Consider the following 6,368-nt stretch of genomic DNA (forward strand, 5'->3'; position numbering starts at 1 on the left):
TACACATATATATATATATATATATATATATATATACACATATATACATATACATATATATACACATATATATACATATACATATACACATACATATACACATACATATATATATACACACACACATACACATATATATATATATATATACATACACACACACATGTATATATATATATACATACACACACACATGTACATACATACATACATACATACATACATACATACATACATACATACATACATACATACATACATACATACACTGAATAAAATTATAGATGCAACACTTTTGTTTTTGCCCACATTCATCATGAGCTGAACTCAAAGATCTAAGACTTTGTCTATGAACATGAAAGACCTATTTCTCTCAAATCTGTCAACATCTGTGTTAGTGAGCACTTCTCCTTTGCCGAGATAATCCATCCACCTCACAGGTGTGGCATATCAAGATGCTGATCAGACAGCATGGGTATTGCATAGGTGTGCCTTAGGCTGGCCACAATAAAAGGCCACTTGAAAATGTGCATCACACAGCACAATGTCACAGATGTCACAAGTTTTGGTGGAGCGTGCAATTGGCATGCTGACTGCAGGAACGTCCACAAGAGCTGTTGCCCATAAATTGAATGTTCATTTCTCTACTATAAGCTGTCTCCAAAGGCATTTCAGAGAATTTGGCAGTACATGCAACCGGCCTCACAACCGCAGACGACATGAAACCACACCAACACAGGACCACCACATCCAGCATCTTCACCTCTAAGATCGTCTTTAAAAAAAAATAAATAAATAAATAATTAAAATTAAAAAAAATAATAATAAAAAAAAAAAGATCATCTTAGACCAGCCACCTGGACAGCTGCTGCAACAATCGGTTTGCATAGCCAAAGAATTTCTGCCCAAACCGTCAGAAACCGTCTCAGGCAAGCTCATCTGCATGCTTGTCGTCCTCATCAGGGTCTTGACCTGACTGCAACTTCACACAGCCATTGAAGAGGAGTGGACCAACATTCCACAGGCCACAATCAACAACCTGATCAACTCTATGTGAAGGAGATGTGTTGCACTGCGTGACGCAAATGGTGGTCACACCAGATACTGACCCCCCTGACCACCCCAATACAGTGAAACTGCACATTTTCGAGTGGCCTTTTATTGTGGCCAGCCTGAGGCACATCTGTGCAATTCCCATGCTGTCTGATCAGCATCTTGAGGTGGATGGATTATCTTGGCAAAGGAGAAGTGCTAACTAACACAGATTTTGACAGATTTGAGAACAATATTTTAGAGAAATAGGCCTTTTGTGTAGGTAGACAAAGTGTTAGAAAAAATGAAAGTGTTGCATTTATAAATTGGTTCACTGAAAAACTGAAACAGTTTCTAGTTTGAAACCTGGGATAAAGTTACAAATAAATGTGATTTCACTTTTCATCACCCCACAGAGTTGAATAGTACGCACATGAGAGGGGTTATATGCAGAGACTGTGGGATATATGGATGCTTCGAAACCCATCATCAACACTGACAAAGAAACAACTCCTAGCTCAGTGTTCTAACATCCACAAACGGCAACTGCTATCACAACTAGAGATTGAAAAAGTACAACAAATATGCTATGGCAAGGGGAAGCCAGGACGACAGGTCAGGGTGGAGATGTTATCATCATCATCCCCACACTCAGAGACTGGGTCCCAAGCCCCAATAACAACAAGCCCTTATGGCACAGAGTCACTTAACATAAGGGCAACTGACCTACGATTGAAGATCATAACCAAGCTGGACCCCCAAGTACAACTACCAAGATTGCCAAGGCTAAGTGACAAAGTACCCTCTGAAAGTCTGCTAGAAGAATCCAAAGTGTACTCTCAGTGGCTGAGACTGAACAGTAGTGGAAGAACATATGGGAGAAACACCAATGCTCAGTGGCTAATGGTTCTAAGAACAGATCACAGCAATCTCCCACAACAATAGAACAAGAAAGAGTGTCAGGTATGAAGAGCTGGACAGAACCAGGCCCTGACATGATCCACACCTAACTAACTGCACTCCATCAACGCCTGGTAGCACAAATGAACTGAAGGACGGACAGTCCTGATCATGAAGGATCCCCAGAAGGGAACAATCCAATCCAACTACCGGCCAATAACCTGCCTCTGCACAACATGGAAGCTCCTGTCAGGCATCATAGCGGCTAAGATGAGTAGGCACATGGCTCAATACATGGACAGGGCCCAGAAGGGAATGGGCAGTAATACCAGGGGAGCAAAGCACAAGCACCAGCTACTGGTTGATAGAGCAGTCACTCGAGACTGCTAGACCAGGCAGACCAATCTGTGGACCGCCTGGATTGACTACAAAAAAGGCTATGACTCAATGCTACATTGATACTGGAATGCTTGGAAATGTACAAGATCAACAGGACACTAAAAGCCTTCATCAAGAACTCAATGGGGCTGTGGAAAACAAGTCTGGAAGCCAACTCAAAGCCAACTGCACAAGAGAACATCAGGTGTGGCATATAACAAGGCAATGCATTATCCCCACTGCTGTTCTGCATAGGCCTGAACCCCCTCAGACAGATCATCACAAAGACTGGCTACGGATACCGGTTCTGAAGTGGAACAACCATCAGTCACCTCCTCTACATGGATGACATCAAACTGTATGCCAGAAATGAGCGAGACATCAACTCACTGATCCACACTACCAGGATCTACAGCAATGACATTGGAATGTCGTTCGGACTGGACAAGTGTGGTCGCATGGTATCAAAAAGAGGGAAAATGATCAGAACCGAGGGGGTTGAACTACCAGAAGGCCACATTGCAGATGTTCAGGACAGCTACAACCTTGGGGTGCCGCAGGCTAACGGAAACCATGAGGAGGCAGCAAGGAAGTCCTCCACAGCCAAATACCTACAGAGAGTAAGGCAGGTCCTGAAAAGTCAGCTGAATGGGAAGAACAAGATCAAGCCATCAACACATACGCCCTGCCTGTCATCAGATACCACGCTGGTATAATAAACTGGCCAAAGGAGGAGATAGAGGCCACTGACATCAAGACAAGAAAGCTCCTCACAATGCATGGAGGGTTTCACCCCAAATCCAGCACCCTGAGACTGTACACCAAGCGTAGCGAGGGAGTCCGAGGGCTCTGGGGTCTACCACACCAGGCACCCCAGGTGAAGACTGTGCAAGGATGCCCCTGAGACAGTACAGCACATAACTGCAAGATGCAGGCAGGAAGTGCGTAAATGGAACGCCATAACCAGGTGGCTGGCATAGTGTACAGGAACATCTGCCATTAGTATGGGCTGGAAGTCCCAAGGTCAAAATGTAAGACACCTCCTAAGGTAGTTGAGAATGACCAAGCTTAGATCCTGTGGGACTTCAAGATCCAGACTGACAAACTGGTGATGGCTAACCAACCAGACATCGTGTTGATCGACAAACAGCAGAAGCAGGCAGTAGTGATAGATGTGGCAATCCCAAGCGACAGCAACATCAAGAAGAAGGAACACGAGAAGCTTGAGAAATACCAAGGGCTGAAAGAGGAGCTAGAAAAGATGTGGAAAGTAAGAGCTACAGTGGTGCCAGTGGTAATCGGAGCACTGGAGGCTGCAGCAGATTCCAGGTAAAACATCAGAGGTCTCTGTCCAGAAGAGTGCAGTCCTAGGAACAGCTACTGATACTAAGATACTGCGCAGAACCCTCAAACTCCCAGGCCTCTGGTAGAGGACCCGAGCTTATATATATATATATATATACATACACACACACACACATATATACACACACACACACACACACATATACATACATACACACATGCACATATATATGTGGCCAGACCAGGAATGATGAGGCCAAAAATACAAAAAATTTTATGGGTTTTTATTCCCTGACTGGACTCCAATGAGAACAGCGTTAATAATGTAAAGTCGAGAGGTTAAGGCAGTTGGTGGTTATACAAAACACAGAAATAACTTTCTTACTCATCCTTTGCCTATTGCATCTGATCTCAACTATGTGACTTAACAGTACTCTACAGTACCCCGTAACCATACCACAATATTTAAACAGCTGCCATAAACTAGTTCACACTCACTCTGGTAGACTTCAGTTACTTCTTTCTAGACAGGAACCTAAATTCTCAACAACCAAAGCTGTAAAACAGCCAAAATCTGTACAACATAAAAATCTAGACACCTAGGTTAGATAACACCACTCTAGACTACTACTACTCTAAACACGCTTACTGTTTTATTTATTTATTATATGTTAATTTTTAATTTATTTATTTTTTCTTTTTTCTTTTTTAACACAAACACACATATGCTTTGATTACTTTACACTTTAATTACTTGTTTAATGAAATGTATCAGGCTGATTGTTCTTGTGTTGTATATATGATGCTTTGGCAATGTTACATTCTTTGTTACATTCATGCCAATAAAGCTAATTTGAATTGAATTGAATTTAATTGACTAGACAACAGTTGTGGCCTTTCTAAACAGAGAAAAATAAAAAACAAATATAAATAAATACATTCACTTAGCCACATAATGCATTGAGTGCATAAACTCAAGGTGAAATATTTAAATTTACCATAAAACATAAAATACATTCATTCACAGAATACAATTTGCCCAACACTTTGTACAGAAACTCAGAATTAACATTTTATGAATGAAATCAGTGACTCAATGTTCTACTGGGCAGTGTGCGTTCTCAGGACACGCCCACACCCACACCAAGAACTCCGCACGTTTATCTCCTCTCTAAGTCAGGGAAAAATAGGAAAGAAATATCGTGTATTTACAGCTTCAGTATACACCAATATAATGTGATTTTGTTTGTTAATACACTTCATTGTCACTCACGCTGTCGCGCTTCTCAGAGTCTCTTGCCCTCATGGCGAAGATACACACACACACACACACACATTCACTGGCTATCTGGTCAGGACACCCAGGTATGCATCTACCTTGGTCCGCTAGCTAGTTAACTCTTTCGTCTGCCGATCTTAAGGATTATTACTGTACTTTACCATGGGTTATGGAGATACCCTCTGTATCGATAAACCAAAGTACATCCCTTGCCGTTTCTCTACATCGCGGGACCAAATACTTCCGTTTTTCCCCGTGTCCCGTCGGAAACTGTACCCTCTCGCGCGAGCCGTCCCATGTAGAACTCTTAAAGCGACAGTGCCATTAAATGCAGAGGACAGTTATCGCTGCAGTAATTTCACCAGCAACTACATAACATTATAACCCACATAACACTATTACCTCTGTACCCCTGGTTCACCTGGCTCCATATACACACACACACATACATACATATATATATACATACACACATATATATACACACACATGCAAAACATACAATCACATGAAGGTTCTGACTGGGCTGCTTTGAGCTTTAATGTCCTGTAGACAGAGCAGGAAGCCAGATAGCAGCGTATAGCATCTGGATACTTACACCAGGTCCTTCAATCATTCTTTGCTTTGCCAAAAGATTAACATTCAAATTAGATTAATTCAAAGTTTCATTTCTTAATCATGAATTATTCACCAAAGAAATAGCTCTGAAACACCACCAAATGTATCCTGTAGGAGTTCTAGGCTATCATTATCTATAAAAACGATATTAAAAATGTACGTCTTGCCTGCGGACTGCCTTTAAAATTCCTCATCTGTTCTCCCAAAGACATCTCTGAGACATATCACGTTTGCAACAACTTCCACCAAATGCATACAGAGCAGGTGTAACTGTAACTCTAAATGCAATGAAATGTGTATCAATGCAAACACATTCTGATAGCTTGAGAATGAATTGATTCCATGAATACAGAAAAAAACTGTTTGAAAACATTTCAAGTGATGCTCTCAAAATATAATCAACAAGAATGGAAATGACTTTCTGGGATGGAGGTCGTTCTGGTACTGTTATATATATGAAATCTCCATATCTGGATTGGGGGGTTCTGACTCCCTTAACCCCCCTGAGTCGCTGAGGGAAAACATTGTATAGATTGCAAATTTTTGGCATGGTCAACAATGTTCTTCATCACCAATCTTTATCCAACCCATCCCAGATGCTATACCAACAGCACCATTACACTATTACATAAACAACACAGGCATACAACTTGACCACACTCTATCCAGACCTAGTTCAAATAGTTGGTGGTACTTAATTTTCTGCTGAGTATGCCAATTTATCACCTATTTAAAGTCTCATAACCAACCCCCTCAATATTAATTCACAATTATATATATGACAATTACGTATTGATTTATCAATTTATTATTATGAGTTTTTCCTTACCTGTGTCGCCAAGTGGTTGCTCATGGT

General features: G+C 41.2%; 1 protein-coding gene across 2 annotated transcripts in view; it reads right to left on the bottom strand.

Annotated features, from left to right (window-relative positions):
* Positions 1 to 5,139, bottom strand: part of plxna2 (plexin A2) — a 192,599-nt gene extending 187,460 nt beyond the window's left edge. For both annotated transcript variants that reach the window (XM_046055976.1, XM_046055979.1), the window contains exon 1: positions 5,056 to 5,139. The gene's annotated coding sequence lies outside the window, so the exon portion shown is untranslated. The remainder of the gene's footprint in view (positions 1 to 5,055) is intronic.
* Between the last annotated feature and the right edge of the window lie 1,229 nt (positions 5,140 to 6,368).

This window comes from Micropterus dolomieu, linkage group LG08 (genome assembly GCF_021292245.1).
Source record: "Micropterus dolomieu isolate WLL.071019.BEF.003 ecotype Adirondacks linkage group LG08, ASM2129224v1, whole genome shotgun sequence".
In the NCBI taxonomy this organism is placed as follows: Eukaryota; Metazoa; Chordata; class Actinopteri; order Centrarchiformes; family Centrarchidae; genus Micropterus; species Micropterus dolomieu.